The sequence below is a fragment of the Ixodes scapularis genome, unplaced genomic scaffold (genome assembly GCF_016920785.2).
Source record: "Ixodes scapularis isolate PalLabHiFi unplaced genomic scaffold, ASM1692078v2 PGA_scaffold10__122_contigs__length_95168666, whole genome shotgun sequence".
NCBI classification, from domain to species: Eukaryota; Metazoa; Arthropoda; class Arachnida; order Ixodida; family Ixodidae; genus Ixodes; species Ixodes scapularis.
In genome coordinates this window covers 25,208,510-25,232,870 of record NW_024609836.1, presented here as the reverse complement: position 1 = coordinate 25,232,870, position 24,361 = coordinate 25,208,510, and the positions used below count along the sequence as shown (strand labels likewise).

Genomic DNA, 24,361 nt, shown 5'->3' with positions numbered 1-24,361 from the left:
TTAACAGCTCTCGCATTTATTGGACTGAGTAAAAGCGTCCAGACGAAAACTAACTACCAGAAACGAAATGGCTGCAGTTAAGTCTACTGCAAACAAACTAACCCACCAATGCTCGATAATTAGTAAGTCGGCAACCTCAGTGAAAAGAAACGAGACAGACCTAAAAGCTTCAAGCGATGACAATGGAGGTGACGTGGGTCTCGTGCCACTGCAAGAGAAAACACCAAAACTAGAAAATCCAAATACGTAGGTGGATAAAAAGAAAGGGTCGGAGGCAAAGTGCAGGTGCCGAAGTGTAAGGGTCTTGCACGGTGAGGGCTCAGATGCAAAGCTTGCGAAGGAAAATAACGGCCTGCAAAAGTTTTGAGCGGGTACAAAAGAAATGAGAAACATGTGAATGCAGAAAAAGTGTGCTAATTACAAGAGGAAAGCAAACTGAAGAACAGGGAAAAAAAAAACAGGCTCACATGGCCAAGTCTCTCCATCGACTTCCATGCAAGGAAGCAGGTACAAAAATCGAAGTCAAGCAAAAGGAGCATGTAAAGCATGAACAGCATACAGAATGAAAGAAAAAGAGACAAAGCATAGAAAATACGAGACACAAAGGATATTCGCATCACAGCAGAGTCTTACATAAGCTCACATGCAAAGCACACAAACATCCAAAGCCATAAAAAAAATTCAGCAAGAGCTTAGAACAAATGCAATGCGCAAACCAAAGAGCAGAAACTGCACTATATACAAAAAAGCAAAGCAAAAGGCAATAATTAAAGCAGGGACAACAGTCACCTCAGATGAGGGGATCTGAAACACTAATTCCTCCTACGCGGTACAGCCATAGACTTGCTGGCAAAGTCCTTGTGTTCAGCTGCCCTAGCTGCCAACCCGCGACTCTTTTCTCGCAGGAACACTTGCAGCCGTGAGAGACAGAACCGTCTGATAAGCTTAGCTTTTATCTTATGGACCAGGACTCGGGCAGCTGAACACATTGGCTCTCTGTGGCCATCCATGCAGACAGGCCTTTCAAGATCCCCTGCGCACTCATCAAACCTTTGATGAGGCTGCGAAACACTCTCACCTCACCAGGCTGCATGTACCCTCTTCACTTGTGAAGAGGGTGCATGCAGCCTCAGACGAACAAGTCAGTGCATCTGGGACGTAATTTTTGAGCCTGATGAGGCTGTTTGCAGGTGCTGTGCATACTTGAACAGCTGCAGCACAGGTGTTACGCAGAGCATTATTTTTAATGACTGTCCTCACCATGTATTTACAGTAATAGTCAAAGCTATTCTCTTCGGGATGTGACATGGTTAATTCCACTTCCCCAAGCAGAGTGTCAGTGGGCACAGTGGGCGGTACATTTAGCTCTACAAGGTCTGTCAGGTAGAATGAAGCATCGCCCAGTTCGTAGGACCCTGCCTTAGAAACCTTAAGTTACTGTGACAGGGTAATAATGTTAAGGGCCATCTTAAACTCCAAGAGAGTTGGCAAAGGATTTCCCTGTCGTACTACTGAAAAAAATTTTTCCAAGCCTGTGTGAACTAGGATGTCAAAATAAATGAAAAGGAGTGCCTCTCTATGAGATTCTGCTGCTGGTCCAAAATGGACTTTGTTGACAGCATTACGCCCGCTTGCACAGGTTTAAACACCCCATCCCTGATTGTCACATGGAGCAGTAGGTCCTTAAAATTGCTAAAAAGTCCAGTGTCTCTTTATAGCCGGCCTCATTCTGTCTTCTGATCGTAAGGACCGGGTGCCTGCTGCTCATGAGGTCAAACCACTTATTGACCTGTTCGAAGAACCAGGCCGTGGTGAGGAAGTCCTTGCTCCATCCATGGTTCTCCACCAGGTTGCGAAGGGCGGCGCTGTCGAGTGGCTCAGCACCCGCAGGGCAGTGCTCACCTATAAACGAAGAAAAACAGAGTTTTAGATTCTCAAGCCTATGCAGTGTTTAGTAAACTCAGCTGAAGGAACGAAAAGTCTGAGGACACCTAAGCACTTCTTATGAGTTGTGAATGCGAAAGCATGAATGTCGTTCTTCTGCTCCCGTAGTTCTTCTGCGGCGTAGTGGCGTAGACGGCCGAGCGCGTGCTTTCGTCAAGTGGCCGCGCCGCTGCCTTCCCAGGGTTTGCCCGACCAGGCTGTGCAGCCAGGCCCGCACAGCCGCACCTCTTATCAGCGGCTAGGCCGCTGCGTGCGCTGCTTCACCATAGAAAGGGCTTCTCTGGTGGCACCCCTTGGAACTACGCCGCGCCAGAGCAAATGGGAGCCTTGTTCATTGGCGATGCGCAACAGCCAATGGCAGCCTATCTATCATATTTCTGTTACAGACGACAGGCTTTGCTTCATTGGGACAGGGGAAGGTGCCATTTGGCGCAGCTCCAAAGCTGATGACGTGAGTTCGCTCTATGGGACAGTTAACTCTTTTGCATTAAAACCTAAAATCTGGAAACTGCACCCTCAGCCAGTCAAAGAACTGCATGAGGACATATGGAGGTAAAGGTTGATAACTTCCACTCGTATTGTCCATACAAATAGTTTTTTGCACTTCTTACGAGTTCGTAAGATGCTCTTAAAGCACTGCAGCAAAGCACACACTCCATTGTCACTTAGGTGGTTGTAGTGCTTTAAATGTCACTGACCTCGATTTTAAAACCACTGTTTGATTTTGTTGAAATAATTTTAAAGAGATACTACAACGAAATTTTGGCGCTCATTTTCTGGTCTATACGCGTTCAAAGGGGCAGTATACATTGGACACTCCAATATCTTATTAAAACACACGAAAAGAAATTTTAAGACAAATTAAAATAAAATGATTAGCAAAGAGCACCTGGTGGATGTTGCTAAAGCCTCGTTTGTAATGCCCGTCTAGAAATTTCGACAGGTAGTGACGATAACTGTCTCGCCTGGAACTATGCATGCTTTGAACCTGACATCATCACAACAGCCCTACGAGCAGCACAATAGAAGAGGGGAGGGAGGAACTCCCCACTCAATGCGGCTCTCTTTTGTGTGTCTCAGACGTCGCTAGTGTCCCTCTACAAGATGTTTACTTTTTGGTACCCCATTACCATCTTTTATCTAATCACTGGCTACTAAAGCCTCTTTTTTCTCTCCAAACCTTTTCCAGCAATACTCTCGTTTTTGGCGCATTGTTTTTGGCCAAATCAACCAACCAATCAACCAAACTCTACAAGATTATAGAAGATTAACCCGTCACTCAAAATTTGTAGGAAAATAGCTTTGCGGTTAGTTGCGGTGGCCCGATCGTGGCGTCATTCGACCGCTTCTGTGGCTGGAACGGCTAGGGCATCCTGACGATGTCAGCTTCGCCGCAGCTTTGCTCATTCCGAGACAAACTATGTCGTGATTGCACTGGGTGTGATGTGCTCTCCGCTGGCTGCTCTCCGAGCGCTTGCCAGAGTGGGCCTTTTACAACTATAAATACAGCCATCAGGCTCAAAATACAAATGAGCGATGGTCATTTGCTCATAATGTGGATCATACTCAGCCGATTTCTGAACACTACGAGTATGTTTTAAATTTCGTTGAAGTACCCTTTAAGGGTGGCCCAGATATTTTAAATGTGATAGCATTTCCAGCCCCCCATTTCTTGGCCTTGAGCGTGTCAGTACAGTCGCCATCACCAATACCGGCGGGCACGTGTAAAGCCATGTCAAGATACTAAGCATCAGATTAATACAGGCAAAGGTATGTTGTAACGCGCCTCTGCAAGCGTTTCACGAGTTGACGCATGTACAAAGAACGCTCTTCGTTTGTCGACTAAAAAGGTTCGCCTCTGCTCTGCACGGAACACTGATATATATCCCCTTCTACAGGGTCACCCTTCCGAAACCTCGCAGATTTTACAGCAGAACATTATGATGGATCCCTAAATGTCCGCAACCAACGAGCCGACCGACCAACTCGAAAATCCGTCTGCACAGAAAGTGACGTACTGGAAGGATACGACGTCATTTTCGGAAGTGACGTCACTGAAGTCATGTCAAAAGGTGACGTCGCTTGTGCGCCGGCGCGATCTTGGGGCGACGAGCTTTATAACCATGTTGTACGGCTTCAGTACAAAAAACACTGAGACGCCATGAAGCAGCAGGCTGAGATTTTCAACGCGTCAGGTACATAGTCTACGTGAATCATCAGACTCGAGCAGGAGCTAGGTCGGAAGCGTTCGTGTATGCCTCAGAGGAGAAGGCGATGCCAAGCGTATTTGCCGGGCTGCTATGAGTGCGCGCGTCTGTGGCGTCGCAAAGGGGGGACTCCGTTACCCCCCTACTGTCTAGAGTTTTCAGGCATTGAAAAGTAACCGTGCTGGGGAAAAGCGGCCCGGAGCTATTTGCCAGCACTGTTTGCATTAGCGTCAAACTAGGGCCGACTTGCTGGAAACAGCGTTTCAGCTGAGACGGGGAAAGATAGCACTGCCAAAGCCAGCGCACGAGCCGAGCGGGACTCCACGTCTCCGGACGCTCGCGCACCCCACCCTTTGCACTGTTTTCTTTAAGCCAGTCTCTGAGATGCTGTTCTTGCAAGCCTTCCCAGAACAAGCTGTCGCCGATAGGCCGAGATTGAATGCTTCTATTTCACGCTTTAGATGTTGTTTCCAATATTGTAACGACGCGGTCTGCTGACTCGTCGACGCTGTGTCGCACCTTTTGCTTAAGCTCTAACCGCGGGGGGGGGGGGGGGGGGAGGGGAGGGGAGGGGAGGGGAGGGGGAGTAGTACTCGGCACTGGTTGCGTCCTTTGTCCGCCCATTGGCTAAACTTTCCTAATTTACGGCTCTGGCCCCGACCACATCTTTGAGGGTTTGTGTGGTTGGAAGATACTTGAGACAACTTAGGGGAACCCCTAGGCTACTTAAAACCTAGCTTGAAAGTCCGTGCCTTAAAAACAGCAAGGCAAGACCTGCTCATCACTATAAACGTCTCGCTCACCTTCATCTTCTCAAAATGGTTCGGATCCAGAAGCTCGGGGCGAACTTAAAGGCGAGGTTCTTCGGGAACTCGACAAGCTGGTGAACCGGCTCGAGTGATACAGTTGAACACGTCAGCCCGTTAACAACTACAACGTCTGATGGCAGTGTTATTGTCTGGCCACGCACAAGATGCCCGTTCAAATTATTCATGAGGTGGGGAACATCAGCCGAGAAAGCGATCTGCTCCCCAGGAACTTGTGGGTGGGGAGTCATGTTGACGACTCTGCTGTGCCTGTCAGCGTTTACACCAAACTGTTTCCACATCGCACGGTTGCTGCTTCTTATGTCACTCGTGACGGCCACAACCTGAAGCCCAACATTATGGCACCGCTCGATCAGAGTCTTCACTTCGACGGCAGCGTCCTCTCCCCTGAAGAAGCTGCCCACACCAAAACAAATATAACAAAAAAAGTAAAGATATTGTTCAATATACAGAATCAGAAACTCTAACAAATACAGAAAGGTGGCAGTTATAGTCTGTTACAGGTTAAGAACAGCGAGAGAAGTGTCCCTCCCCTTTTCTTCACATTTGCGGAGCAAACGCCATAGAGGAGGAATGGAGAGGAGCAAACCACCAATCACAACAAGGCGAGGTGGTTTCCTCCTTTCCTCCCTTCTGTTCTTGACCTGCAACACACTATAGTATGCTGGTGTGTTGCAACTCAGAGCTGTCAAGAAGTTAGAAGAGACAGGCAACACTATGAACCATCCACTTCTTAGAGGTGAAAAATAATACAAGCCAGTTTCCAGGCTTAAAGGGTCACAAAAACCGTTGCAAGATTACTGCTACTCATGATGTGAAGCAACTAAACCAACAGACTTTAAACAGTATATAAAGAAATGCATAAAATAAAAGTAATAATTAATATAGTTGCATTTTAGTTACTAATAACAACACAAGCATCTCTTTTTCACCGTGAGTCTAACCAGGTGTCTTGGGCTCATCGGCCTAATGCCCTGTGTTGTTCCAGCGGAGCGATGAAGGAGAGCTGTGCTATAGCTGTACTGGCTGTACGGTTTGGGTTAGGAGTAAAAAAAGACACCCATAAAAGAGATCACGCCACCTCTAGTCAGGGACGCTGCGACAGTGGTCTTCGATTAAAAAAAGTCCTGAAATGTACCATGATATTTCGAAATAAGTCGGCTGGAATGAGAAAAACACAGTGCTTGCACCAGCTTGTCAGCACACTCAGGGCTCACCGCACCACTAAATTTCGCAAACAGTGTCGCGTGCAAACCGACCAATAACAGTGCAGGCGAAGCGTTTGCTACCCCAAACATTTTTCCTGCCTTGCACGAACGTAAAACAGCTTTCGCTGCAACTTCTTTGCTCTTTGTGGGCAAAAAAGCACCATATTTTTGTCAGTTTCTACACGTCGATTTGTGACCAAGGGGGGGGGGGGGGGGGGGGTTATTCTGACCCTTTAAACTTACCATTGGCTACACTACAGGATATAACTTACTTTAATCGGCTTTTTTAACATATGCTGAAATTTCATTACAAAGATGGTGTTTTTTTTGGTGCCAATAGCAATAGATGAACTTAGCTCAATAACATTAAAGAACCAACGTAACCGCTGATTAGCATCTTTGTAATCCAAGGCATTTCTTAAAAACGGATCAAGCACAAAATTAGTTTTGCCCTAAGCCCTTAACTGGGAAGTTTTTTTTCCACGCGTCTAACACCTTGAGGGGGTTTTCCCTATATCAAATCTTAAAAATTGCTTATGTATAAAAAATTCAGACGTGTTTTAATAGGAAAAGTTTTTCCCTGTACTTTGAATCGAAATTAATTTCTAGGCTCCGCTGTCGTGCCACGGCAACTTAAGCATGCGGATGTGCTCGGCATCGACACGTCAGGGAGGTCCACTTCATTCTAAATGTTAACAAGTGACGAGGTTATCGTTTTTGCAAAGCATGTACTCATCTGAGTTTTTCTCGTCACCTTGCTCAAGGAGCGCCATTATTAGTTTGTTCGTCAAAGCTTCATACATGGTAAATTTCCACAAGTACCACACTAATGCGAGAAAACCACTGTATGGAGGGCCGTGGTACAGGGAGCAATGCTCATCTGTTAAGCAAACATTCCTGTTAATCTCTCGACTTTCAATTCCAATGCATTTGGTTTCAAGAAAACAGAACTTTATATTTAATGAGCAGTTTTCATAAAAGAGCTTCAGCTATTATAAGAGATACTACACTGTTTCGTTTTGCTTAACAATCTTTATTCGTCTGAACTGAAACACGAGAACATGTGTTTGTTCTTAGACTGAACTACTTCCTACTGGAACGTATGCAAGGTTCGAAGTCCTTTTATGTAGTTATGAGAGTTTCGATTGAAACTGGAAATAAACAAGCGAAGACTGAAAGCAACAGTGTTGCTCAAACAAGCCACTTGTACTCATGTTTTATGGGACAAACCAAACTTTGACAGTCAATGCTCCAGTTGATTGAGCCTATCGGAGAAAAAAAAATTCAAATAATGAAAAGATATCTTTAACATCAAGCACAGTGTCAGACAAAGCTAATGAAGCCACAGGAGGGAGTGGTTTCGGACGAAGCACGTGCCACAGCACAACGAAGAGAAAACATTTGCCCTGAGCATTTGCCATTTCTTTAAGGGTGGCCAACATCCGGTTGCTTAAGCTTGTGGGCTCTGCGGCCCATCATGGGCCAAAAGAACGTGTGCTCCGCGCCCGGCGCGCAACGTGCGCGCGAGCCACGTTGGAGGCGCGGGGCTCGGCAGTCGGTTGACTGCCACCAGAAAGTAAAGGTGTGTTTTTTCGGAGATCTGCCTCGTTGGTCCTTCTTCCGGGTGAGCAGTAGCACCGAACCCTACATTATTTGGCGCTCCACGCGAGGCCTACTGCTCGCCCGCGGGTTGGACCGCAGGCTTTTAGCCCGTTTTAGGCGTGTTTGCCTGGGTTTTCTTGCGTTTGCCGTCCCCGATAGGCCTACGTGGTCGTTCGACGAGGCCTCGGCCACCGGACGCCATCTTTGCCATCGTGGCTTGGACACTGTGAATAGTGTGCATACTGTAGTATATTAAGTGTTTTTTTCGTTCTTTTGTGTTCTGTTTTGTTCTGTTTTTGTGTTCGCCTGTTTTTCCGTGGTTGCTTCTGCGATGCAGACCCGCCAAAGAGCCGCCGCAGACCAAGGCGAGACCGGAGGGGTGCCGGACCCGACGTCCATGGACCTGATGGTTCGGGTGGCCAACCTGTGCGACACGGTCGCGCAACGCCTGGTCCTGGCTGACCACGGACCCCAAGGACAAGGGCCACGACCCCAAGTGCCGGTCCCGTTGTACACGGGCTACGACGACCGGAAGTCCGTGGCCGACTTCCTGGCCGAGCTGGCGGCCTATAAGCTCGCCACGGGAGCCTCGGACGAGTATGTCCTTGCGCGGGTTCTGCCCGTGGCGTTCCAGGCGAGCGCCGCGCGCTGGTGGCGCATCGTGGCCCCTTTCCTCACCTGGGAAGACTTTCGGCGGAAGTTTCAAGAAGAATTTCTTCCACCTGGGTACCAGTCTCGAGTCCAGCGAGAACTGGAGCGCCGGACCCAGCACCCGGACGAGACCCTCGTCGAATATGTACGGGTGATGCAGGAGCTCTATGACAGAGCCTGCCCAACGACGTCGGAGTCGGACAGGGTTGCTCGGGTGATGCAGCAGAGCCACCCAAGATTCCGGCCCTACCTGCAAGGCCGCACGTATTCCACCCTGGAGCAACTGGCCCGGGAAGCTCACGGCATACTAGAGACGCTCCTGGCCGAGCTGCAGTATTGGCCCCCGCCACCGCCTGAAGAAGCTCTTGAGCCGCCCTGTGCCTGGCGAGCTCCCGGGCCCAGAAGAGGTCCGACTCAGCGCCAAACCCTGGATGGCGCGGTCTGTCTCCCCCGTGCGCTGGACTCCTACGCCTTCGGGCAATGGGAGCGCGGGAGACCACTCGATGGTTCGGACCCCCGGCTACGTGCCCGGCCGGCTGGATCGAGACTACGGCAGGGTGAAAGCCGTTTAAGGTCCTTCCCCCGCAATGCCAACCGGGGCGCCGATCGCTGGTCCAACGAGGGACACCAAGAAGGCCCTCAACGACAAGCGCAGGCAAGCCAGGCGCACGGCCCTGACCGGCGCAACTCGGTGCGGTGCTTCGGCTGCGGTCGCCATGGCCACTTCCGGCGTGACTGCCCCGACCTACTGCGCAACAGCAATGCAGCCTCGGGAAACGAGTACGGCCGGTGGCGTTGACCCCTGAACGCCTGCCGGCCGCGATGACCATGGACAACTCGGCAAAACTTCCATCGGTATGTCGAATTCAGCCTGACCTTGAGCTAATTGAGCCTCGCATGACAGTTACAGCGCTCGGAGTAGCTGTGGCAGCGCTGATTGATACCGGTGCGAGTCTGTCGCTTATTGGGGACTACCTGATTGAACGCTGCAAAGAGCAGAAAGCTAACCTGCGCGAGACTAGCGTGCGCTTACAGCTAGCGTCAGGACCAGAAACGCTTGCGAGTCAAGCCGTGAGGTTACAGATCGGGTTTAACGAGAAAAAACGCGGTCAGCGTTTCGTTTGCTTACCTGGTCTCACGGTACCGATTATTTTGGGGCGAGATTTCATTTTCGGGGACAACCTGGTTCTGGACTTTCCGAACAAAGGCTACCGGTTGGGTAGTGACGCGCAACTGATCCCATTTACTAGACGAGAGGATTGTGTCGTCAGTGTCGATAACGTTGGCGTTAGAACGCCTGCTCTGCGGCTCCCATGTGCGGTAAGCGATTCTTTGCAGAAGTGTCCTGCTACGGATCAGCAAAAGCGGCGTCTCCAAAGTCTCGTGGAAGAGTTTTCGCCGATGTTCACGGAGAACCCCGGCAGAACCGGTGTCCTAAAGCATTCAATTGACACCGGGAATACACGGCCTCTACGCTGCAACCCTCGACCTATCAGCGTACACAAGCGGGCCCTGCTGGACAAGGCGCTCCAAGAGATGATCGACACGGGTGCAGTACGTGAGTCACAGAGCCCTTGGGCCTTTCCGATCGTCCTTGCCCCCAAGAAGGATGGAACGGCTCGGTTTTGCGTCGACTACCGGCGCCTGAATGCGGTAACCGTTCGTGACGCCTACCCGTACCCCTCGATTGAGTTGACGTGCCTGCGCGCGTGCACCAGTTCACCGGCATCCCTGGATATCCTCGGTTGCCCACACACAACAATCATGTACAACTTGGGAAACGCGAGTTTTTTCACGACTCTTGACTGCAGTCGCGGTTTCCTCCAGATAGAGGTCGAGCCCGCTGACATTGAGAAAACAGCATTCCCATGCTGTTTTCCTGTGCGACACGGTCGCGCAACGCCTGGTCCTGGCTGACCACGGACCCCAAGGACAAGGGCCACGACCCCAAGTGCCGGTCCCGTTGTACACGGGCTACGACGACCGGAAGTCCGATGCTACAGAGGGTTGTACGAGTTTGTGCGCATGCCTTTCGGCTTGAGCAACTCTCCTGCCACATTCCAGCGTCTTATGGACATTGTGCTTGGAGACGCACGGCACAACTACGCCGTAGCATATATGGATGACGTAGTAGTCTTTTCACGCACGTTTGAAGAACATCTTGTGCACCTTCGGACTATTCTCGAACGCATGCAGAATGCTGGTTTGACAGTTCACCCGGGAAAAATGCAACTGGCAACATCTAAGATTAACCTGCTCGGTTTTGTAATCGACGATGGATCGCTTCGCCCTAATGAGGACAAGCTGAGGGCCATAACTGAGTTTCCTCCCCCACATGATGCAAAGAGTTTGCAGAGATTTCTTGGCATGGTTGGATTTTACCGCAAGTTTATTCCCCACTATGCAGAGATAACGCGGCCTCTGAACGAACTGCTGCGCAAAGGCGTCAAATGGCGTTGGAAGGAGGCACAGCAAAATGCTTTCCTTCAACTGTCCAGAGCTATTGCTGAGACAGCATCTTTGAAGCTCCCAGACCTCAACCGTCCGTTTGTGCTGCAAACCGATGCGAGCGGCTACGGTTTAGGTGCTGTGCTGCTTCAAGACTTTGATGGTGTCTTACGACCCGTAGCGTTTGCTAGCCATACGTTGACAGCAGCTCAGCGGAATTACATTGTTTGCGAGCGTTAGTGCCTAGCCATCATATTCGCCCTGCAGAAATTCAACATGTATCTTGATGGCGCGCGCTTTGTGATCCAGTCGGATAATGCCGCCTTGTCTTGGCTTCAGCGGCTGGAAAATCCGGCAGGACGATTAGCACGCTGGGCACTAACGCTTCAGAAATATGACTACACTATTGTGCACAAGCCAGGCTCACAAAACAAAGTTGCAGACGCTTTATCGCGCGCTCCGCTCGGCGAAGAGCACGTGCCCGAGGATGCCAATGTTGTGGCTGCGATAGATGCTGGCTCGCGCTGGGGTACTTTGATTAGCCGAGATGAGCTTCGTGCTGCGCAGCAGAACGATGGACTTTGTCGCAGGGTCTCTGAGTGGTTATCTTCACGAGACCGACGTGGCAACAGAGACGCTGACATGGGTTTTGACTCGTACTTGCTGGCCGAAGATGGTCTGCTCCTCCGGTACATACCTCAGATCGACGACGAGGAGGGTGGCCCCACAGACACTCCATTTCGAGCCGTGATACCTCGCCGACTTCGCACGTCCTTCATTAGATACTACCATGACTCTGCTTTGGCTGGTCACAGTAGTGGCTGCAAGACTTCTGAAAAGTTAAGCCGTACTGCAACTTGGCCAGGAATTCGTCAGGACGTGCTGAGGTAAGCTCGTTCATGCCCGGTTTGTCAGAAAGCCTAACCTCGCGGTGGTCAGCCCCCTGGTCTCATGCAGCCAGTCGTGAGTCGATCCCCATGGGAATGCGTTGCTGTCGACGTCATGGGCCCTTTCCCACGCAGTCCGCGTGGCAACCAGTACTTGTTGGTTGTCACGGATCACTTTAGCAAGTGGGTGGAGCTTTTTGCATTACGGTCGCTGACGTCCAAAAGAATCTGGTCGTGTCTGATGGAGACGTTCACACGCTTCGGATTTCCGGCGAAATTGATTAGCGACAACGCTACTTACTTCGCCAGCAAAGTGTTCCGAGACTCATGTGCCGCATTGGGCATACAACACAAGCGGAAGTCTCCCTATCACCCACAGGCAAACACCACAGAGCGGGTGAACCGAAACCTGAAATCAATGTTAATAGCTCACACCGAACGTCACCCTGACTGGGACGCAAAGCTCTCAGAGCTCGCGTTCGCAACACGCACAACCGTTAACCGGTCTACAGGTTTTACGCCAGCTTGCCTTAAATTCGGAAGAGAGCTAACTTTCCCGCTGGAAAACACTTGCACGACCAACAACCGTGGCGCTGCTCGCTCATACGGTCAGTTTACAGGAAGCCTACGACGGAGACTCAGGGACATCGTTCGTGATGCCCGGGAGAGCTTGGACGCCGCACAGCTTCAGCAGGCTGAGCAGTACAATCGTGGCCACCGGGACGTGCAATTAGAAGTTGGAGATCTTGTACTCCGGCGGACACACCCACTTAGTGACGCCTCCAGAGGTTTCACAGCTTCCCTGGCGAACCGGTGGGATGGTCCGTATCGAGTGCGAAACAAGGCCTCACGCCTTACGTACACGCTTGTTCATTGTGAGTCTGGTCGACACGCCGGACCTGTTCATGTCACCAACCTCAAATGGTATTATGAATTGGATGACGAACTTCTCTCGCAGGTGGAGGGTGATGCCGATCCGGGTTATACGTAATTCTGCGAGGACTATACCTGATGTTGGTGACGAAGACGAAGATCTAAGAAGATGCGCGTTGCAATAGACTTGAGCGAGAACTAGTGCTCTCCCGACTGAATTTCCGCGGGGTTTTGTGTGATGGACGCGCAGACGCGGATAGTATCCTCGCAAATTTAACTTGTCTATTGCCGCGCCCAACGTTATGAACGCTTTCTCGTAGAAGAAACCCCGGTAGAAGACCACTCACGGGCCCCTTTTTTTTTTTTGTTTCTCTCTGCTCTCCAAGATGCCTCGCTACCACCGACGGAGACGCTCAGCTTCCCCCCCACCGCCACCACCACCCTGGGGACACCACGGCCGTCGCCCTCCGGCTCCGGGAAAACATCGCCGCCGGCCCTTCTACCGACGCCGGGGCAACTCCGCAACCTGGACCGTGCTGGGCCCCCAGGGCCTAGCCATCTCATAGACCTCGAACCTGCCCTGGGAGGTCCAGCCCCGGCCCCTGACCACGGACCCCCCGGCCGAAGTCCCGGAGCCGTTTCGGGGAAACACTCTTACCGACCGCCATCCCAACGACCCGGTGCAGTTCTACGATGAGGAGGAGCGCCAGCTCCTGTGCCCCCTCTGTGGGGTGCCCGAGATCCACAGGCGCACCCACCAGGCCGGCGCTCTCCACCGGGCCCGGGAGTCGGCCGCCGCCGCCAGGGCAGCCGTCTTGCGCCTCGCGGCCATAGACGAACACAACCTCCAGCGGGCCCTGGCGGTCGTCCGGCGCCTAAGACCCGCCCTCCTCCGCCCCCCCTCGCCGGCCGACATCGCAATTAACATTGACGAAAACGAAGAACCCTTCTAACCACCCCGTCAACTCCAACGAACTTGGGGGGGCGGGGGGGGGGGGGGGGAGTTTGTGGGCTCTGCGGTCCATCATGGGCCAAAAGAACGTGTGCTCCGTGTCCGGCGCGCAACGTGCGCGCGAGCCACGTTGTAGGCGCGGGGCTCGGCAGTCGGTTGACTGCCACCAGAAAGTAAGGGTGTGTTTTTTCGGAGATCTGCCTCGTTGGTCCTTCTTGCGGGTGAGCAGTAGCACCGAACCCTACAAGCTTTATGTTATCACTGCTTTGGCGCAAACACCACAGCAGCATCAAAGCGGTGAGAATAGGCAGGACCAGACGCTAGGTTGTGGTAGCCCTGCACTCTCGGAGCTGGCAGATGCTCGGTGCAAGTGATATCTTGCCTCCGTGCTGCGGCATACAGGCAGTCCAATGCCACACGCTCCTGAAGGATCGTTGGTTTTGTTCACAAGCTAGAGTGACTAGAACACCAGAAAAAGAACACCAAAATCAAACAAGCTCCTCTTGGAATGTGACTAAAGCTCACAAAAACATACACACCTGTTTTAAAACATAGTTTTTTCAGAACATTTTGATTTAAAAATATTTTCACACAGGAGCAAAACCAGTCCATGACTCAATGTAAAAATGCAACACAAAAAAAGTAATTCTGTGGGCAACATAAACCTTGGAAAATAATGGCTTCACAAGGTTGGCTAAAGCGCACAGTTCTTTTCGAAGCACCTTCAAGTGTCATTCAGTGCTTTCTTTACATCAGCTGGTGGAAAGATGTCCCTTTGGGACTTTGGGCGCCTGAGGTCGGATACCTTGCGTGAAAGGTGCACCCGTAACTTCTTGAGCCTCTCCTTTTTTTCCTTGTCTTTAGCACCGCACTTGTCAAGGTTGTGACCAAACAGTTCTGCAAGAAAAAACACCCATGTGTATTGATGGGAGGTATTCAGATACAAATCAAAAGCCACTGCATTTTATATGAACACCTATAAAATCGTAACGAATGTTTATTCATTGTCCCTTTTGTTGGTATTCCAACACGTTCACCGTCCGACATGCTCCGTATCACCGATTTCATCCATCACCTCTTCTCTCACCACCTTCCCGTGCTATGCACTACTACCAGCTGAGGCAGACAACCTTGCTCTCTGCTACAGAGTTTCTGCCTGCCTGAATTCAACTTTCCGAGACTTCCCTGATTCCAAACTTGGTATTCCACCACAAATTTGAAAGAGTTCTGAATATCAGATAGTTCTATCACAGAAATATATAAATATTATGCTAAAAAATAAAAATAGTGGCATAGGTAGAATTTTGCAAGCTCGCCAGGCTGGCGATGGTGCAGCAGGACAGTGAGTTGATGTCATCCATGTGTCACCTCAGAGCAATGGGATTGGCCGTAAAAGTTTGTGGGTTTGGCTTCCAGGCAGAGTTAAAAGTAAATGGACTATAACTGGAATGCTTATATGAAATCATGAGTACCTTTGAAGGCCCTCAGTTTCGCTGGAGTGAGTGCTGGAAATGGATCCTGATAGCCTCGGAAGAGCACTGAGTTGGGGAGCGTGCCTGTTACGCTCCTCTTGGCAAGGACGTCGGCTGGCCAGAGTGAGACTGCGGCCAGTCTGCAAAAGTCTGTCTCTTGCTCCATTAGGATCTCCCAGGTTTCCATGTCAATCCACACGTTTTGACCTGCGCACACCTGAAATGCCAGACCAATTGCAAGGATTGCATAGGGTCGTGATGTTCAGAAAATTGAGGCATATTTCTGCAAGGATATAGCTTACCTTGCCATCCTCTCTTTGTTGACCCACCGCTGTTTTTTGCTCACCATGATAATCGTTGGAGTTTCTCTCTGTAATAAAATAATACATGCACGGGTAAGCATTACACGCTTCTATTACAATACAGTGATGCGATTGGTCCTGGTCATTTTGGTGCAGCTATTAGAGCAGCCAAGAGTTTATTTTGGAGAAGCAAAAAGAGCTTGTGGAGCATAATTGCACACTTTATTTTCATTTATATTACTGCATATGTTGAGGAGGAAAGACTGCAAATATTAGGAGAACAAACATTAGCTGTTTAGTTGTGTGTGGAAGCACCAAACACGGTAACAAGACAACCGATGAAGGACAGCGCAAACTGCCGTGAATTATTATTTAAGGCACGAAATCCCACTGAACAAATATCAAGAAACAATCATTTTCAGCGCATAGATTTATGGGTCCTTTAAGTTCTAGGGGGAAGGGGGGTTGTAACAAAGCTGCAACTCTTAATTCAGACAAAAAACAAAGCATAAAAGATAAAACTACAAAAGGGTCCATATATATTTTCTTGCACCACGTCTCGCTCTGGAGAAGTACGGCAAAGCAAGACACGCAAGATCACGACGCTTAGTTTGCAATCGTCGCTTCACTGCAGTACACCAGTATGCGGGGAGAAGTGCACTCAACAAAGCTAACTAACCCACCATAACGAACCACAAGACTTGTTGCAAAAGTTCCGAGTACTGTCAGTGCTTGTTGCAAAATCAAATCGAACAGTACATTATTCGAGGCAATTATCGAAAGTCCTGAAAACCCGCACGAGCCTACCCTAACAATCAGATCCAGAAGTGAGGCCTGCAGCTGTAACCTTTTCAGTATACGTTGACGCAAATTCCTCACACTTTGGTCGAATGTAGCAGGGTAAGCAGTTTGGCGCAGCAATCACATCACTGCAATGCGACTGGGTACTTCACCTTGGTCTGAAGCAGTGGCCACAAAAGCATCATTGTTGGGGGCTTTTCGATCCTTGTCCACAGGCTTCATAAGAAGTGCTGCAATCTTCACCTGCGAAGCAATCCCGTGGTAACACACATTCACAGTAAGAGCATGTGACTGATAATTCAAATGAAATTTTGATGGAGACATCACATATAGGAAACAATCAAACATTGTTTTTTCTTTCGAAGAAAGTGCCCCGCTTTGTGTTCAGCCATTTTAGTTTCCATTTTTTTATAGAAAGTACCACCGCTTTCTTTTTGTCTAACTTCCTAAATTGGGGACATTCTTAACAGTTGTTCATTAAATCCTCGTGTCACTGCCAAACTCATTGCTCCTAAGGCCGGTTATAGAAGTCATATCTGTAATGTTGAGAAACTCTGCTCTTTCTATAAATGGCGAACACCCGAATAGATCATTCGGTTGGCGGAATACTTGCCATGATAGAAACTATCCCTGCGCTAAATCCCAGGACAGGGTGGAATTTTCCTGATTTCCATATTGTGAGAGTAATCTGTGGTGTGATCTACAGATCACATACCAGATAACAGACAACTGACTGGCTGCGAGGCAAGCAAATATGTCGCATGTGAGCTTGCAGTCATGCATCCTAGAAAGGATTCGGTGCACGACTCCTCTCAACAGGTTCGAGGTTTTTTTTTTTAAAGGACACCAGTTTGTGTGAAAAATTTTCTTTCCAATGGCAAGTGCTTTGTATAGCTGCGGGGCAGTGTGATAGCCTTGCGGAGTCATATGTGATACTTTCGTTGCCCTCACTGTAGGTCTCTTGCCGTCCCCTTGAACGTTTTTGTTGTTATTGACTGTGCATCATACCATAGACATTATGTAACAGAACTGGCCAATGCATTTTTCTTTGATGAAACTGTCTAAAACTACAACAAATGTATTCCTTTTTTTGCTAAGATGTACAATTTGTTGGTGAATACAACTTACTCTTCATGATGTTCAAGATCTTATTGAAACACGATCAAATTAACAAGGTAATGGATGGAAGAAAGGTACTATCTCCTGCAATTAACTACAAAAGACCATTCTCTTCTAAAGTGGTAGGTACCAGCTTCAAGCTGTTCATTTTCTGGAGATTCGGGCAGCATGGCAATTGAACTGGCAGTCAGATGCGCTGAAAGAAACAAAAAATGTTTGCAAAGTGTGTAGACATATAGTGTTACCTATAAATAAAAGAGACACTGACTTCATGCAGTAGTAGTAAATTCTGCCACAATATGGATGACCTACTAAAAATGTGCCACTGATTCCTTTTCGGGCATTAGCCTACTTTCCCCGAACTCTTGAGTGACCTAATTTATAGCCTGAGAATGAACTAAAGGTCTATTGCCCCCGAATAAAGTAATCTAGTCTTAACCAAAATGGGCTGCGAACTATGCATGACCGCTGCATCCAATATGTTATTGCCCATTCACACCGACTGGGTCTTTCTGTATATGCAGCACCACTCGTTGACGACTCTTTGCACACAAGACAGCAGCAAGCTGTTATGTATGTCTCTTGACCTCCCCTTTAACTTTTTTGTTGTTGTTAACTGTGCATCATACCACGGACATTATATAACAGAACTGGTCAATGTATTTTTCTTTGGTGAAATTCTTTGAAACAGCAGCAAATGTATTACCTTTTTCTTGCTAAGATGCACAGTTTGTTTGTGAACACAACTTACTGTCCATGATGTTTAAGATCTTATTGAAACACGATCAAATGAACAAGGTAATGGATGGAAGAAAGGTACTATCTCTTGCAATTTACAAAAGACCATTCTCTTATCCTGTCATTGATGTTTAAGATCTTATTGAAACACGATCAAATGAACAAGGTAATGGATAGAAGAAAGGTTCTATCTCTTGCAATTAACAACAAAAGACCATTCTCTTCTAAAGTGGTACGTAAATTCTTCCACAATATGGAAGACCTACTAAAAGTGTGCCACTGATTCTGTTTCGGGCATTAGCCTACTTTCCCCGAACTCTTGAGTGACCTAATTTATAGCCTGAGAATAAACTAAGCTTCTATTGTCCCCGAATAAAGTAATCTAGTCTTAACCAAAATGAGGCGCAAACTATGCATGACCGCTGCATCCAATGCCCATTCACGCCGACTGGGTCTTTATGTACATGCAGCACCACTCGTTGACGACCCTTTGCACACAAGACAGCAGCAAGCTGTTTCTTCTCAGCAGAAACATTCCTTGAAGACACAAATGGTAGCCTCATATGCAGGGCAATGTCAAGTCACATTACGAAGCAGCCTGAGAGCTTTTGTATGCACACAGGGACATGCTTAGTTGGAACGCCTAACGTCGTTCTCTTGGATCTCACTCGTGAGTATCCAAAAGTAAAGGTACTCTCTTAATCTGACGCTGTCCAGATGCACTTTCTAAAACATTAATACTTGCGAAAACAGCCTTTCACATACAAGAGAATATTGCACAGAACTGCCAATTGCGTATTTCAGATAAGCGTATACCACAGTGTACATTGTTTAATTTTTAGCCACCGCATTATCAAAAATAAGCTGTGCTTACGCATTGCGACTTACATAGAGGTGTGCTGCTGCCAGGCCACTGCTCCAGGAGTCTTGACTCTAGAACATACATAAACTTGGAATAGAATACCACAACCCACATTTCACAATAGCAAAATTCCACTAAGAGCGGTCACATATCCCATGTGTCAAATTGCTGGCTTACCGAGCTCAAAAACTTTGGAGCAAAGTGCTCTCTGTAACAGTGCGTTGGTCCTTCGTAATTCTTTCAGTTCCTCTGTAACATTTCTCTGTTTTTGAGTCTCCAATTCAAATATCAGGTCTGTGTCATTCTTTCGTTTAACTAGTTGCTGTCGGAACTTTTCCTGATCTTTGGGCTGAAAGAAGGACACTAGATATTAGCATCAGATTCCGGCTCCTTCGATGGAAAGGCATTTTTTGGTTTTAACCGTAAATGGTTGATACACCGTCATCAGCCATGACAGCTATCTGAATGATGCGTTTAGTTAGGGTAGTTATTTGTATTACAGACAGTTGGTAACAAACTGCATGCTTGAAAAATGTGTATGCCACTGATATGTATCATCCACTTGAGTTCACAAAGTGAGCTTGCACCTGGTGCAACAGTTGGTTTGTTTACCTCTATTGTGATTTAAGGAAGGTGAGGAAAGTTTTCTGTACTGTAATTGTTCTAAATGTTGCCTCACCGTAACACAAAGACTATGCTTTGAGCAGCACACTTTTGATTAACTCATTGGCTTGTCGCAGACATTGTTGATAAGAAATTGGAAATATTAACTAGATTAAATGTTAGTGCGCTTAAAAAGAATTTGACTTGAGCAAGCATTTGCGACAACCAGACTTATTTGGACCAACCTACCCATGCCTGCCCTGCGGGTAGGTTGTGAAGTACACCTGCATATAAGTTACGGGAAATCGGTATGTATAGTGTGTTGCAGGATAAGAAAACTGTGAGGAAACCCTCAATCCTTTCCACTTTAGCAGAAGCACTCTGGAGAGGAGGAAATCGCCAATCATCACTCTGTAAGGTTTGGTGGGAGGGGCGTCTCCTGTATTCTTAGGTTGCCCGATACTATGGGCACTTTCTGTGACGTACCAATATAAGTACTTCATTTCTTTTAGTCTGGCTCTCGCGCAAAGACCTTAGGTTCGAACCCTGGGAGCAGATGAATCTTCTGTTAAATTGCAAGTTTATGTGTTCTAAGAAATTCGAGAAGATTGGTGTTTCTTTGAGCAAAAAAATGCTCTACGATGGAATGTACTATAGTCAGTCACAGCTCAAGAATTGCGTACGAGGGAGAGAGGCGAAAACAGAGCAAAGCAAGTGGAGACGAAAACTCTCCATTCAATCCAAGCTTTTGTCTGCTGCTTTCTCTCCAGGTCATAGATAATTTTTGACCTGTCACTCACTATAGTTCGAGTGTTCAAAAAATCAAGCAGCTAAAAAAGGGCGCCTCTGCGTGGTTGTATGCAGCCAGTGTATCGCCAGCACCTTATCCTCCTGTTACGCCGCTACCGACTCTTCCCCGATGCATGTTATGTCCTTTTTGCTTGCAGGCACAAGTTTTCTATATTACACACTTAATCTTTCAGTAATTGCCACCTTACCGCTTGTCATTTGTGACAATAAATAAAGAGAATATCACCTTTGAGTGAAAATAGTTTTAAACAAAAGACTGAGAAAAAAATTATTCCTTTGGAATAGCATTACTTACCGCAACAGACGTCAGAAATTGCGGGAAAAAAAAGAACACGCTGATTACCTAACAAATTATTAACTAAAATTCAGTAAGGGACTGTTTAATTAGCGTAATAAAAGTATGTGTTTCCATCGAAAACCTCGATGCACAAGTGTTCTACCAATTGTTTGATTTTGCAAAAGTTTGCCTTAAAAAAGCTATGTTCCGAAATATTGCTCTCCAAACTTTCTGCACAATCCCGCAAATAGAGATGCGTAAATCCTGACGCATTGCATCCTATTTTGTTGGATCGTGTAAAAACATTGAACAGGGGATATCTTTGAAAACAAGGGGGTTAGGAAAACTCCACGAAACTTTCCGCAGCCTTTTGACCGAAAAATTGGTGTAAATATAATTTAAAATCATGGACCTAGCTGGTATCCAAATCTATAGCAACACTAAAATGTTTTCAGCCTAACAGGAGTGCACAACAAGTTTCTTCGAATACAGAGATAATGCAAAGCACAAACCATTATTTTTTCTCTTGATCGATTCTTACAAAGACGACGCTTCTCCTCCATTAGAAATTTCCTTACATCTTCTTCAGAGTCAGAAAAATGTACAATCATATATTACATTGTGGGCCTTACCGCATGTTCAATTTCGAATAAAATATACAACACTTGACCAATGTTATTGCGTCATTTCCAATGCAGCAGTACAAAAATGCTATAATAATTTGGAACCTTATGCCGGTGCTGAGGGTTTCTCACCAATGGTGACAGGTGTTCATATTGAATTCTAACAAGGGAATTTCATCAACAAGGGCAGCATTTATATAAAAGCTTGCATTCCGAGATGGCCATCTTGGATGGCATGAAACGGTTCACAAGCCAAAGTGGCCATCTTGCATGGCTATGGAACGGTTCACAAGTCCTTAAAGTGAATGCAATTCATGACACCAAAAATCAGAAAAAGCGTGTACCCGTCCTTATTTCTTGTTTCTTTTCACTTTTGAAATTTGCGTTTTTTAGGGAAAAGGGACATTTCTTTACAAACGGGCCCACGCGCACCCAAAGCATGTTTCAGAGAAACGCCCTCGATGTCTGAACCTTTCGGGACGACCGTATACACTGTAATTCACAAAACGTATGCGACTCCGTTGAAGCTAGAGAGCAATCATGCATGCTACGACAGGCAGCCCTGGCTTCCACGGACGAACGGGAGCAGCAGACATATCTGAACTGCGCTCGTGGATGCTTTTTGTCTGCGCTCTTCATGAAACAATAATAATGAGCTGCGACACAGCGGTAAGGCCAGTAGCCCACACCAGATAGAAAGGGGTCCATATTATATAAGCGAATTGACGTTTTAGCGAATAACAGGGACGCGCGTTAACCCATCCGTCGCGCTGTGCGACGGATGGGTTAATGCGCGTCCCCGTTTTGACGTACAGTCAGAGACAATCGATGTACAATCAGAATCGCTACCAAGAACTCCTGACGGCATTTCGCGGCGGCCGTCTGCCACCAGGAAACCATCAGAAAGCCGACAAGCGGGGTCTAATTGGAGTCTGACTATCGGTCAGAGTAACTTGTTGGCCAGTCAGACATGCGTGACGTACAGTCAGGCACAGTCAGCGGTCCACTAGAAAATACTGACTGCCAAACAGGGTTACATTGATGGATTTTTCCTTCGGGCTTGTATTTAAGTAAGCATGAACGAAGTACAATGTGGCTACACCGTGGCCCTGTGGCTTCGTCACTATGCTTTGCGAAGGCGAGAAGAAAAGAAATATTTCGTTTTTACTCTTGAGGTAAAACGCCAAAAACAAAGCTTCTGGCTCAGCACGTTACATGCCAGCATACTTGTGCCACGCTTGCGTCAGCATGCTTGCGTAAAGTATGTAAAATTCGAACTTGAAATCGTTGCATGGCATCAGTTTGTGGATGAGTAGTGGGCACACGAAGACCTCGCCACAATATGCTTACATCACCCTAGCCTGGCATTGGCAACCTCTTCAAACTGACTGAGCCTGTTGGAAGTATCTCAAGAAAAAAATGCATTCTAAGACAGATTCAATATCTCCGGAGGTGACATGTGAACTAAGCGGCATGAACAGAACAACCTAGTCTTGGCACAGCTGTTTCTTCCAACGCATCCAGAACAAGCCAAAAAATGTCCCCGCAGATGTTTGTTCCATCCAGGACCGTTGCCACTGTTCCCTCCACCACTTGAAAAGCAGTGAACATTTTCAGGGACGGCTGCTTGAGGCTGCCCTCCTTGAACGACCTGAGTGCAGTCAGGTAGGCTGTCCGTCCAGCCGCAACGTCTGATGGTGCCTCAATATCCCTGAGGCACAACTTGCAAACACCACGCTTTGAAAATTTGTATACAATGTAACCACTGATGTAAAACATTACGCAGTCATGTGCATTGGGTGCAATACAGTCGTGGTCAAATATTAGGGTCTTTGGCTCTGTGTTAGTCAAAGCTGTAGAAAGCTTTCCGGATATTAAAAGTTCCAGCCTGTCTTGCGACGACTGTTTGTCCTTCTTGAGCCGAATTGCCTCCTCCATGGTTGTCAGAACTGTGCCGGGCTCTCCGTCAATGATCCCTCTCAGAGCAGTCTTGATTGGGGTGTAGAGGCTCAGTAAGCGGTAGATGTAGCTGAATGTGATGACGGTCGGGTGGTCTTCATCTCCTCCAAATAAACGAATCATGCCGAAGAACCTCTGATAAAAATGAAATAACAAATTGGCAAACCAGTCGGAATGCTGAATTGATATTGAAGGTCCGCATAGACATCAAACAAATTAAAAGCCATCTTAATTATCATAATTCAATATTTTACTATGTTTGTCATGCATCGTTTAGCGGTAAGTTTAGCGTTGCCTCTTGGATAGTACTCTAACTGGACTGACAATGCAAGGCTCAGTTGTGAAACTTTATCATACATCATCTCGTACGGTGTGGTTGGTGCTCTGCAGAATGATTTGTTTTCATACGTATAAAAGACATTTCCGAAAGCTATGCACTTGCTAGCATTGCCTTTGCTTGCATTGCTGCACATAACTTGGTCATTTTGCTGCGGGGCAGTTTATCATAAATTGGAAAGCCGATAGAAAGCTATGGCTCTAATCAGGTCTGATACAATTTTTTTTTTCTGGCATATTGCTCTAATAGATGCAGTTTACATTATGTCTTACTCCTGTTCCACTCACTGCGCTATCCTTTTCTTTTTGCAGGAGACACAAAGGTTTTTAAGCACTAGGCAGGATGCTGTTATATGTGTTTCAACAAGTTCCCTTCGTACCTCTGGCTCGATGGTTATATGATAATGGCTTTATGACCTTTTGTAGTGGGTGGCAGCCTGTACCATTGAGCCTAAAATATTTCTACCCCTCTTAAGTGCCTCCCCGTTTAGTGTACAAACAGATTAATTTCATGCTTACATACATATTTTATTGAAAAAAAGCAAGTAAAATTTAAGTTGAGCTAGCTAGGGTGGGAGCAGTGGGTTTCACCTCATTGCATGGATGCAATGAGGTGAAATCCACTGGTCTACTCAAAATTTTAGCCTCTGGCTTTACTATCCTTGAATCAAAACAAACAAGGTGCTTCGGCTGTATTCAAATTCCCCCTTCACTAGGTTTGTTAATTTTCACATTGTGTGGTCACGAAACAATACTCACAAAAAAATAGATGAAACTTATTCTGACTTGCCAAATACTGCCATGAGTAGAACTTGATAGTACTTGAAAGGGGGGGAAGGTTGATATGATGGGAATATCGT

The 24,361-nt window shown here is 47.4% G+C and overlaps 1 pseudogene; it reads right to left on the bottom strand.

The window, feature by feature from the left end:
• On the bottom strand, nucleotides 1–23,288 carry LOC115318049 (annotated as a pseudogene).
• Between the last annotated feature and the right edge of the window lie 1,073 nt (nucleotides 23,289–24,361).